We start from the raw sequence: 13,131 nt of genomic DNA, 5'->3' as shown, positions 1-13,131 counted from the left end.
GTTCATGAAATACAGAATATTTATCATCATCAAAGAAATATTAATTTTATGAAAAAACTTTTTTTTTGTTAACATTCTAAAATTTTCCCTGATAAACCAAAAAGTTTTCAAGTACTTGGGATTTTGTGAATGTTTATAATTTATTATCTTTTCCAACAAAATAGTGAAATAACTAATAGGTCTAACTTTTTAAGATAATTTTGCAAAAAAGTTTTTTTTACTGGATCTAGTGATTTAATTCCAAATTTAATATTAGAAAGTCTGTGTTTCAAAATACAATATTTGGAATAGCAAGTGTTTGTTTTCTGTACTGTTTAATAACAAACAAATTCCATTTCTTTTCTCATGGAGGAATCATTAATTAAATATAACAATTTTTACCCCAGAAAAGATAAATCTGATGCATTACTTAATGTGACTCCAAAAGTATTGTATACAACACAACAAATATTTTCAATAAAAGTAGTATTAAAGTTTTAAATTAAAACGTATACAAACAATGCTTCTATTCTTACATCAAAAGCCTGAAAATGAATCAAGAAAAAACACATTTTGTGCACAAATGACCATGCAAAATTTTATGGACACTCCTAAGGGAAATATTCTGTGCAAGTTCAACAGTGATAAAACTCTACAGTGTGATGATACCAATTTCAGAAAGTTTTTCAAGTCAACACACTCATATTAGTCTAGAGATTTGTCTGTTGTAAGATTGATTCCTGATCTTCAGAGAATGCCTCGAACTGTCTAAATGCTGTGGATAATAGAAGAGATTCAACATTTCATAAGCTTCTGTAATATGAATATAGTGAAACTGTTTTTCACAAGAAACATCAAAATTTCAGTGAAATGTACTGCATGTCATAATCAACCTTCAGTTTATTTTTTTTTGTACTCTAGCAGCTAAAGTATTCTGTTTCTATGCAATTTTCTGGACATCATCAGTATTCATTCTTTACATTAATAGTAACAAATTACAAATCTATATCATACTTTTGACACTAAAAAAAGAAAAAAAAACAGTTGAAATTTGTTTTGACTTATTCTCACATATGATCTATTTAAATAAAATTAAAAATTTACAATAATATTTTAGAATAATATTAGACGTTTTATATTCATATACCTTATACAGTATAAATTTTCTAATGAAAATTTTCATGATTGACCAAAATGTATAACAATGATAAATCTGAACCTAGTATTTCTCAAATATCAGGCATTCCCAGAAATTGTAGCATTTCCAGTTTAGAAGCACATTTAATTAGATAGTAAAAAAGAATTTTTAATTTATCAGAAATTGTACAAACTATTTCTGCTGCAAAATATTTATAAAATAAAGACAAATGCAAAATGGAAAAAGTGATGAATTTCAAGAAGCTACAAGAAACTACTCACACCACCACAATGGCAACTAAAAAAAAATATATATATGTTGATATTTTGTAAATAAAATTTAATTTAAATAAAAGTATCCCTGAAATAGAAGCATCTTTTCTTAGACCCTTAAAAAAAAGAAGTGTATGCTTCTAAACAGTACACAAGAGAAGACTAAATTCTGTAACAAAATAGACTTTTCTTCCAGAATTTCCTAAATTAGTATATTAATTCTGATTATTTTTCTTAGCACAAGATGGTGGTCTACTTTTAAACTAAATTAATTATTTAATTAGCTTAAAATACAACTCAAAAAATGAATCCAGTGATTTAAATGTCTGATAGGCATAAATAAAAACATATTAGTCACTTTCTAAAAAATATTTAAATATGACAATTAGTAATAACAGCTAATGGTTAGGCAATTTTTCATTTTAAGCTGAAAACTATATACAGTTTGCATATTAAATGCATAATACTGTACTTCTCTTAGTTTAAAAAAGAATGAAAATGTTATTTTTTACATTAAAAGAAATGAAAAGAATTATTTTTGCAGAATAAATAATAATAATAATAAAATAAAGATTTTAAATCACTCTCTATAAGAAACTAGAATCACAAAATAACATTTTCCAACTTTTCTATGAAAAAAAACACCATTATCCTTTATGCTATATTATCAAATATTAAAATTTTTGATTCTTTAAGTGAAATGTTTTTTTGACATTTTTTAATTGCATTGCTTCTAGTTTAATTTATTTTTTTACATGAATAATATCACATGCATTTATTAGTAAAGAAAGGAAAAGTACTAAAAACTATTTTATTTTATTTTTTATTTATTTCAAAATATAAAACATACAAATTAAAACATTTAAACTACTTTTATAAATTTCATATATAAAATTTATAATAATGTATTTATATTTTCTTTTTAAAAGATATAATGTATTTAAATTTGCAGTTGTTTATAAACATTATACAACATTTCATTTTCAAGTTTAAAAAATATATATACATATCTATGATGTCAAAATACACACATTATTTAACAGATTTGATATCAAGTAAAAAAAAAATTTTCCATTTAGGCACTAAATGGCTTAATGTTCTTTATTACTTATTTTTGTGGCCGATATAAAATCATTTAATTTTATTTTTGTATATATAAGAATTGTTTTAAACAAGCAGCTATTATTATTATATTTCAAGAAAAACATATAACAAATATGCATTTTTACAACTCAAAAAATAATAATATACTTTAAAAGTAATTTATAAATACAGTAAAACTTCATTAAGTTGAAGTTTAAGAAGTAAAATAATCCCTATTTTGAGTTAACAAGTTCAATACCCAATTTTCTACATAGCCATAAATTTCCCATCATCAAGGCTTTTCTCAAAAATTCATTTACAGGTTGGTTACAAAATTGTTTACAGTTTATGGCACTTTTGAATTCATTGTCAAAGTGCCTCGTGTCCAGTCAGAACACCAGCGACATACTGTATTGGTAAAAGCATGTCAATGCACTGTTATAATGGTATGTTGTTTTTAGTATGAAGATGTATCTTAATTGTTTGTATTCACACATAATATAAGAGAAAATGAAAATCACAGACCTATCACAGAGCAAAGGGTACACAGAAAAATAGGCTCAAGTTAAAAATGTCAAAAATTTCAACTTAACAAGACTGTATTATATGGAAAATCCTAGATATCTGTACCCAGGACCTGTAAAATCTTAGTAACTAAAATTCAACTTAATGAGGTTTTACTGTAAATTCAGTATCTCAATACTCATTTGACATTAGTTGTTAAGAAACTAAATTTATAAATCGACTATGTTGAAAGTTTTTCCATTTCTTTTAATAATATGTAATCTACATCCTATATATTTTTTAAATAATGTTATTATATAAATTTAATATCGTGTAATTAATTATAATTTAAGGTAAGCCTCATACCAGTAAATGGTACATTTTTACGGTATATTTATAACGTATGGAAGTAATTTTTATTATTTTCATAAGATGAATAATATATAAGTGTCTAATGAAAAATTGTTTTAATTTCTAAATGAAATATAAATCTAACATTCGTTTACGAAAAATCATTTCATTCATTTATGTCATTTGTCATAGGTTATAACAAAAAGAAAAAAAATTTTCTAATAATGAACGCTCTTAAATTTTAACTCGCACGTCCCTAACTAGATGGCAGCACTAGACGATATAAGGGTATAAAGTAAATCGATATTATCCAGTCCAGACTTTCTGCATTTTATGTAAAGAGGGATCGTTACTTCCGTCACCGAATCGTAACTGCAGCCATATATATGCACATATATATATATATTACGCGGAACGAAAGCCGATATCACCTTAAAAGGTGACAATTGTTATATCTCGACTCACCTGACTCTGCATCATCTGATTATGCGGGGGTGGAGGTTGTGGATGGGGGGACGGCTGTGAAACTGGTTGTTGAGGTGGGGAGGGCCTCATATGAGAATTCTGAAAGCAAAAATAAATATAAATTAGGCCGACAAAAGGGTTTTTTCCTCTCTCTCTCTTTCTCGGACGCTAAACTAACGCATATTCTATATTCGCTTTTTAAACTAATAAAAGTTTTATAAACAAATAAATGTATTTATTTTTCCCATGTGAAACAACGTTGCTCATCAATGGTCATTTTAATCATCCAGTTCAAGAGCATTTTGAAGGAGAAAGTGAGCGCATCCTGTAATTTCGTAAAATGAGCAAACGCTTAGGCACTTTTATACAGAAAATATTCACACTTGACACAATTACGGTAAAATGTCGCAAGGTTTCTACAGCAAAATCACCGAAAGTAAAAAAAAAAATCTATTCAATATACGAAATAAGGCGAACGGTACAACAACCAATCCCGAATGTCAACAAAATCACATGATCGGTTAAAATCCGTCAGCCTCCTCCCGTACGGTGGCTCCATCTGTGTGTAAATATTTTTCTGTCCCCTTTTTTATAACGGCGGAGCCAGGGCTATTAAACTAACCTTTAGAGACATGATAGAAATTTAAACGAAACGAGACAAGCGTAAGTAGGGGGAAAATTCTATTACACCGCATCATCAGCTGCAAAATCACGCGAAACAGACATTTCGTCACTCGCGGATTTGACGATTGTTTTGACTGCTCACGCAAGTGGACTCGCCAAAGCAATCACGGCTGCTAATGGGTTTCTAATCGGAATAGAAATAGCGTTTACGTTTGTAGTTACGCGATCCATTCCTCCGATGGGTCGTGGACGAACTGGGGAAATGTTCTACTTCGTTTAGTTCGCCCGTCGGTTAACACCCCGCTTCATAAATCTCCCGAAAATGTTTTGGGCCCGTATTTCGCCTTAATTCTCAACGACGGTCGCAACCAATTTCTTTCTTTTTTTTTTGTTTATTTTATTTATTTAATTATTTGTATTTTCCTCTCGATAGATGGCGGTAACGGTGAGATTATTTCCATTTCTAAACCGTTTANTACTTACCAAAGTAACTGTGTGCGCTGCCAAATTTTTAAATTATTAAAAGTGTACCATATCAAAAAAAAAAAAAAAAAAAAAAAGGGTTGAGAATCACTGATCCATAGGCTTACATATTTTCTCCCCTTCCATTACTGATGACTTGATTATGTCCCTTTTAGCATCTTTCTAAACCTATCTCCTCTGCATAATACAATAATCATAACTTAATTTGGATGCAGCAATTCCTAAAAAAAGTTATGACTTACAAACACCTTTTTTATTGATGTAAATATTTAAACTTTAAATTTTGTGGCTAAGATGTAAGAAAATTCAGTTAATTTTGAATAAAAAGGATCTAATCTTTGTAAAAGTCTGGAGCACTTGAGAGAAAAAAAAATGAAAAAACATGTCATTGTATCCCAGAACTAGAAACAAAACTTATCAGAAATGTACAATTTGCAAGAAGTTCATATGTGGTAAGCATGGAAGCATATTTGCTTGGATTGTCTTGAAAGTGACAAAACTAGTGATTCTAGGAATCAAGAGGAGGCTGTGTAAATATTATTGTATTTATGTGCAATTTTTTGCAAATAAAATAATAAACATTTTATTCATAGTCTTTAGGAAGTTTACAATTATAATTATTGTTGGTTTGAATCAAGTTTTGAAAACATACATGTTTTTGATCCATGTAATTTATTGTAAATTTTTTTTAACTTTTTAAAATAAATTTTTACATTAATAGTGAGAAATTCAAATTAAGTTATGGTTATTTTTGTTTCAAAAGACAGTGTTGAGTGACATATCAACATAATTTTTAAAAATCAAATTAAATTATGAAGTAAATTAAATAATGATCTGTGGATCACACTGACCTATCATTATCTCTTTAAGACACAAAGATACAACTAGTAACAGGTTAAACACCATATAAACATGATTTGGGTCCACATGGATCAAATTAAGATCTATCTTTTTAAATTTATTAATTAAATAATTTTAACCAATTGATATAACATTTACAATAATGTTAAATTTAAGACTTTAAATATTATATTTACACAATTTTTTGAATTAAATATAAGAGAATTTATTTTGGTGCAATAATCAAACTTTTGAATATGGAGCATGTGCAGAAAAATTCCATTATATCAGATTTAGTTCAAATACATGGGTAAATCAGCAAAAGCAAATACAGAATTGTTAAGAATGTGTACAGGAGATCAGATCCTAAACATTCAAAACACATGGAAAATTCTTTATTCCCATATTTAGCGGGAAACAATTTGTAGCATATAAGTTTCAAGTGTGTCAACATGTTAACATACTTACATCAGTATAACATGAAGTCTCAAAACGAATAAAACAGTAACTGACCATGGGTAAATTCTATTTGCACTGAAAATTTAGTAGAGTTCTTGATATCAATTGGGAATGAAACATTACAAGATTTACTGAATAAGTTGACAGTAATTAATAATTTAATAAGAATATTTACTCATTTCTCATCATTTGTTCATCAATTTTATTAACTCATTATTTTTACAGGGATATAAACAAAAATATACCAATTACATCAAACTTTTAGACCAGTGATCTCAAACATCTTTTAAATAAATTGTATATATACTGTATAGAAATAAATTCAATAATGATTGATTTGATGGATAGATAGCATAGAAAGTTAAAATTTAATTGAACATGTAATTTTATTTGTAACTAACTTGATTGTTTCCACATGAAACATTATTTTAATATATTTTGTAATGCCACAGTTTTCAACTCATTTGCATCACCTATTGTCACATACAGCCTTCCATGTAAAAAGTGTAATGTATAGATGTTAGTAAGATTTGCTCACACACAAAAGTAAAGCATGTATGTATTTCAGTCTACAAATTTTAATGTATATTACTGGTGCTTTTAACATGCATATTGCATATTTCAAGAATTTTAACATGCACACAATAGTGCATACATCTTGCATTTTTGGGTGCATATGTAAGTACATATATTAAAATTTTAAACATATACCAATCTGGCTCCTAACACTATTTCATGAAAGTCAATTTAGTGAGAAGGGTTCAAATAGATTTAATATGGTCTAATCACTTTCAAACTTTCAAAGTGAACTGAAAATAAACTATATTCTTAAACATTTGAATATGTTTAAACCAAAATGAAATCATAATATAATAGTAATTTTAAAAGATACCTGTTAATAAGTAAGTCTTAAGCACAAAAATTTAAAAATCTCTGTGTTTATTTTAATTTTCTTATTTTATAACAGTATACCAGTACATGTAATCAAATATTACAGAAAAAAATTAATTCAAAAACAAAAATTTAATATATAATGTATAAATCAAAATTATTTATGTCTTTATTAAAGTTTGTTTTTGACTCACTTAACATATATTATATAATTCATTAAAATAGAGGGGAAAAAGTGCTCAGATTATTTTTTCTTTTTAAAACTAACTGATATAACTTTAGAAATATTTAATAATGATTTAATACTAATTAAAAATTATCTTTACTATCTAATTATTGTATGTAATGAAGCTAAAACAGATATTCCTGAAGTAATCATCTACAGTTATTGTGTCATTACTTTTTAATCATAGTAAAAATACATAAATAATACAGAGATTTATCCAAATGAAGAAATTTTTATTTATATGTACAGTACATACAATATCAAATTAATATACTACATCAAAATAATTTATGCCAGTCTAACAAAAAATGAAATTAAATATATACTGTATAAGCTGTTATATGAAGGTGAGTCAAAACAAATTAAACTGTTTTCTTATTGAAATGTAGAATTGCTATCATCAGCGTGATTTGTCTTTTCTTGAAGCATTTCTCATGGAATTTAATGTACTTCCGTCATTCTTTCTGCTATTCCTTGAAAATTTATAAAGTTCATTTTTTGAGATTTTCTTAATTGTTTCTTATGCTCTGACAGAAAATGGATTCCTTGTAACTTTAAAGTCAATGCTGGGAATAGGAAACAATCACAGGGTGCAAAATCTGGGCTGTATGGTGGATTTGAGATGCACAAGATGTTTTCTTGTCAAAAATCTTAGTTGTCATATTAGCAACAAGCAGGTGTACATTGTCATAGTGCCACCAACCATTGGTATGGTGATTGTTTAGGATATTTTCTGCAGAAAATGTGCCAAAGTGTGTAAAACTGACAAGTTTCACTGTTCAGTGACTATTGTGGTGGACATATTGTGGTAGACTAAGTTGCCACACTATTATTCCTTGGCAATTAAAAAGTGATGACCATTACCTTACCAGATGACAGAGCAACTTTGGCCGCTGATCAATCCTGAGAATACAGTGGGTGATCGGTTAACGAACAAATCGGATAACGAACACTTTTGTGAAAGATTTTTATGATCGGACAATGAACACATGATCAGATAACAAACACTTCACTGAACAAACATAAAAAGAAGCGATGAAAATAGCAAATATCGACTGATTTTCCTTTGTTTCCAGATAACTTTTTGAAGCATGGGAGACCTCAAGGTTGACGCTCAACCTGATATATACTGATTAGATAGTATCCCTCGAACTTTGAAATACTCCCTTGTAATTCCAACCTTTTATTTTTCTGACAAACAATTCTTTTATAGTATTCGCGAGACTGTTGGGCAGGCACTCATTAAGTTTTGTGTCAATTTTTATTTTCGAAAGGTGAGAGTATAATAGCAAAGGTAGAGAGTAAGCAGAAGATGTCTGATGTTGCTGGGTAGTATGGCTTGAACGAATCTACAGTAGGGCACAGTTCAATCTTATCTAAGAAAGATACAGTATAAAAGACTCAAGCAGTTAAAGGAGTAACAAAAATTACATCTGAGAAATAAAAAATAATGGAGAGCTCATAATGGAACCTGAAACGGATCTGACAACAGAAGAACACCAAGAACTCTTGAATGGAGAACACCAAGAAATTGGCAAGATATGTTTTATTCTGAAAAAGAAGATTAATGCCGATATCTGCTATTAATTAAAGATCTTTTGAAGAAGTGGGGGATGTCAGATCAATGGTCTTAGAATGGCATACAAACTAGGTTGAGGTTAATAGGCTTGGGGATCTCTACAATTACAATGCCATTAATTACTTCTGAAAAATCCTGAAGAAGAGAGAAAAGCAATCAACATTAGACAGATTATTTAACCCCCACAAACAAAAAACCATAACTAATAAAAATGCAAGTCTGTGTATGTATGTATTTTTATTATTACATAGAAATAAACGTAGTAAGAAAGTATATATTTTTTATTTTGGGAGGTCTCCAGAGCAAACCTATGGTAAATTCATAATTGGTTAATGAACAATTCGGATAGTGAACAAAGTCTTGGAATGGATTATGTTCGTTAACCGATCACCCACTGTATTTGTAAATAGAAGTGATGTAGTCAGTTTCATCACCACAAACTAACTGCAGAAATGAGTCAACCATTTGAGGTTATTTTTTAACTTTTTAAAATTTTTGACTTTAACTAGCATGAAAGCTAGTTAAAGTCAAAAATTTTAAAAAGTTAAAAAATAACCTCAAATGTTCATGAAATACAGAATATTTATCATCATCAAAGAAATATTAATTTTATGAAAAAACTTTTTTTTTGTTAACATTCTAAAATTTTCCCTGATAAACCAAAAAGTTTTCAAGTACTTGGGATTTTGTGAATGTTTATAATTTATTATCTTTTCCAACAAAATAGTGAAATAACTAATAGGTCTAACTTTTTAAGATAATTTTGCAAAAAAGTTTTTTTTACTGGATCTAGTGATTTAATTCCAAATTTAATATTAGAAAGTCTGTGTTTCAAAATACAATATTTGGAATAGCAAGTGTTTGTTTTCTGTACTGTTTAATAACAAACAAATTCCATTTCTTTTCTCATGGAGGAATCATTAATTAAATATAACAATTTTTACCCCAGAAAAGATAAATCTGATGCATTACTTAATGTGACTCCAAAAGTATTGTATACAACACAACAAATATTTTCAATAAAAGTAGTATTAAAGTTTTAAATTAAAACGTATACAAACAATGCTTCTATTCTTACATCAAAAGCCTGAAAATGAATCAAGAAAAAACACATTTTGTGCACAAATGACCATGCAAAATTTTATGGACACTCCTAAGGGAAATATTCTGTGCAAGTTCAACAGTGATAAAACTCTACAGTGTGATGATACCAATTTCAGAAAGTTTTTCAAGTCAACACACTCATATTAGTCTAGAGATTTGTCTGTTGTAAGATTGATTCCTGATCTTCAGAGAATGCCTCGAACTGTCTAAATGCTGTGGATAATAGAAGAGATTCAACATTTCATAAGCTTCTGTAATATGAATATAGTGAAACTGTTTTTCACAAGAAACATCAAAATTTCAGTGAAATGTACTGCATGTCATAATCAACCTTCAGTTTATTTTTTTTTGTACTCTAGCAGCTAAAGTATTCTGTTTCTATGCAATTTTCTGGACATCATCAGTATTCATTCTTTACATTAATAGTAACAAATTACAAATCTATATCATACTTTTGACACTAAAAAAAGAAAAAAAAAACAGTTGAAATTTGTTTTGACTTATTCTCACATATGATCTATTTAAATAAAATTAAAAATTTACAATAATATTTTAGAATAATATTAGACAGTTTTATATTCATATACCTTATACAGTATAAATTTTCTAATGAAAATTTTCATGATTGACCAAAATGTATAACAATGATAAATCTGAACCTAGTATTTCTCAAATATCAGGCATTCCCAGAAATTGTAGCATTTCCAGTTTAGAAGCACATTTAATTAGATAGTAAAAAAGAATTTTTAATTTATCAGAAATTGTACAAACTATTTCTGCTGCAAAATATTTATAAAATAAAGACAAATGCAAAATGGAAAAAGTGATGAATTTCAAGAAGCTACAAGAAACTACTCACACCACCACAATGGCAACTAAAAAAAAATATATATATGTTGATATTTTGTAAATAAAATTTAATTTAAATAAAAGTATCCCTGAAATAGAAGCATCTTTTCTTAGACCCTTAAAAAAAAGAAGTGTATGCTTCTAAACAGTACACAAGAGAAGACTAAATTCTGTAACAAAATAGACTTTTCTTCCAGAATTTCCTAAATTAGTATATTAATTCTGATTATTTTTCTTAGCACAAGATGGTGGTCTACTTTTAAACTAAATTAATTATTTAATTAGCTTAAAATACAATTCAAAAAATGAATCCAGTGATTTAAATGTCTGATAGGCATAAATAAAAACATATTAGTCACTTTCTAAAAAATATTTAAATATGACAATTAGTAATAACAGCTAATGGTTAGGCAATTTTTCATTTTAAGCTGAAAACTATATACAGTTTGCATATTAAATGCATAATACTGTACTTCTCTTAGTTTAAAAAAGAATGAAAATGTTATTTTTTACATTAAAAGAAATGAAAAGAATTATTTTTGCAGAATAAATAATAATAATAATAAAATAAAGATTTTAAATCACTCTCTATAAGAAACTAGAATCACAAAATAACATTTTCCAACTTTTCTATGAAAAAAAACACCATTATCCTTTATGCTATATTATCAAATATTAAAATTTTTGATTCTTTAAGTGAAATGTTTTTTTGACATTTTTTAATTGCATTGCTTCTAGTTTAATTTATTTTTTTACATGAATAATATCACATGCATTTATTAGTAAAGAAAGGAAAAGTACTAAAAACTATTTTATTTTATTTTTTATTTATTTCAAAATATAAAACATACAAATTAAAACATTTAAACTACTTTTATAAATTTCATATATAAAATTTATAATAATGTATTTATATTTTCTTTTTAAAAGATATAATGTATTTAAATTTGCAGTTGTTTATAAACATTATACAACATTTCATTTTCAAGTTTAAAAAATATATATACATATCTATGATGTCAAAATACACACATTATTTAACAGATTTGATATCAAGTAAAAAAAAAATTTTCCATTTAGGCACTAAATGGCTTAATGTTCTTTATTACTTATTTTTGTGGCCGATATAAAATCATTTAATTTTATTTTTGTATATATAAGAATTGTTTTAAACAAGCAGCTATTATTATTATATTTCAAGAAAAACATATAACAAATATGCATTTTTACAACTCAAAAAATAATAATATACTTTAAAAGTAATTTATAAATACAGTAAAACTTCATTAAGTTGAAGTTTAAGAAGTAAAATAATCCCTATTTTGAGTTAACAAGTTCAATACCCAATTTTCTACATAGCCATAAATTTCCCATCATCAAGGCTTTTCTCAAAAATTCATTTACAGGTTGGTTACAAAATTGTTTACAGTTTATGGCACTTTTGAATTCATTGTCAAAGTGCCTCGTGTCCAGTCAGAACACCAGCGACATACTGTATTGGTAAAAGCATGTCAATGCACTGTTATAATGGTATGTTGTTTTTAGTATGAAGATGTATCTTAATTGTTTGTATTCACACATAATATAAGAGAAAATGAAAATCACAGACCTATCACAGAGCAAAGGGTACACAGAAAAATAGGCTCAAGTTAAAAATGTCAAAAATTTCAACTTAACAAGACTGTATTATATGGAAAATCCTAGATATCTGTACCCAGGACCTGTAAAATCTTAGTAACTAAAATTCAACTTAATGAGGTTTTACTGTAAATTCAGTATCTCAATACTCATTTGACATTAGTTGTTAAGAAACTAAATTTATAAATCGACTATGTTGAAAGTTTTTCCATTTCTTTTAATAATATGTAATCTACATCCTATATATTTTTTAAATAATGTTATTATATAAATTTAATATCGTGTAATTAATTATAATTTAAGGTAAGCCTCATACCAGTAAATGGTACATTTTTACGGTATATTTATAACGTATGGAAGTAATTTTTATTATTTTCATAAGATGAATAATATATAAGTGTCTAATGAAAAATTGTTTTAATTTCTAAATGAAATATAAATCTAACATTCGTTTACGAAAAATCATTTCATTCATTTATGTCATTTGTCATAGGTTATAACAAAAAGAAAAAAAATTTTCTAATAATGAACGCTCTTAAATTTTAACTCGCACGTCCCTAACTAGATGGCAGCACTAGACGATATAAGGGTATAAAGTAAATCGATATTATCCAGTCCAGACTTTCTGCATTTTATGTAAAGAGGG

The 13,131-nt window shown here is 27.0% G+C and overlaps 1 protein-coding gene across 1 annotated transcript in view; it reads right to left on the bottom strand.

Moving 5' to 3' along the window:
- The window catches only part of LOC111613657 (single-stranded DNA-binding protein 3-like), an 84,575-nt gene that overhangs the window by 51,325 nt on the left and 20,119 nt on the right, over positions 1-13,131 (bottom strand). The gene's annotated exons all lie outside the window — the stretch shown is intronic.

The sequence above is a fragment of the Centruroides sculpturatus genome, unplaced genomic scaffold, assembly GCF_000671375.1.
Source record: "Centruroides sculpturatus isolate CEXI.00-Female unplaced genomic scaffold, Cexi_2.0 scaffold2024, whole genome shotgun sequence".
Lineage (NCBI taxonomy): Eukaryota > Metazoa > Arthropoda > Arachnida > Scorpiones > Buthidae > Centruroides > Centruroides sculpturatus.
Note: the sequence above shows the minus strand (reverse complement) of the source record. Positions and strands in the feature narration are given on the sequence as shown.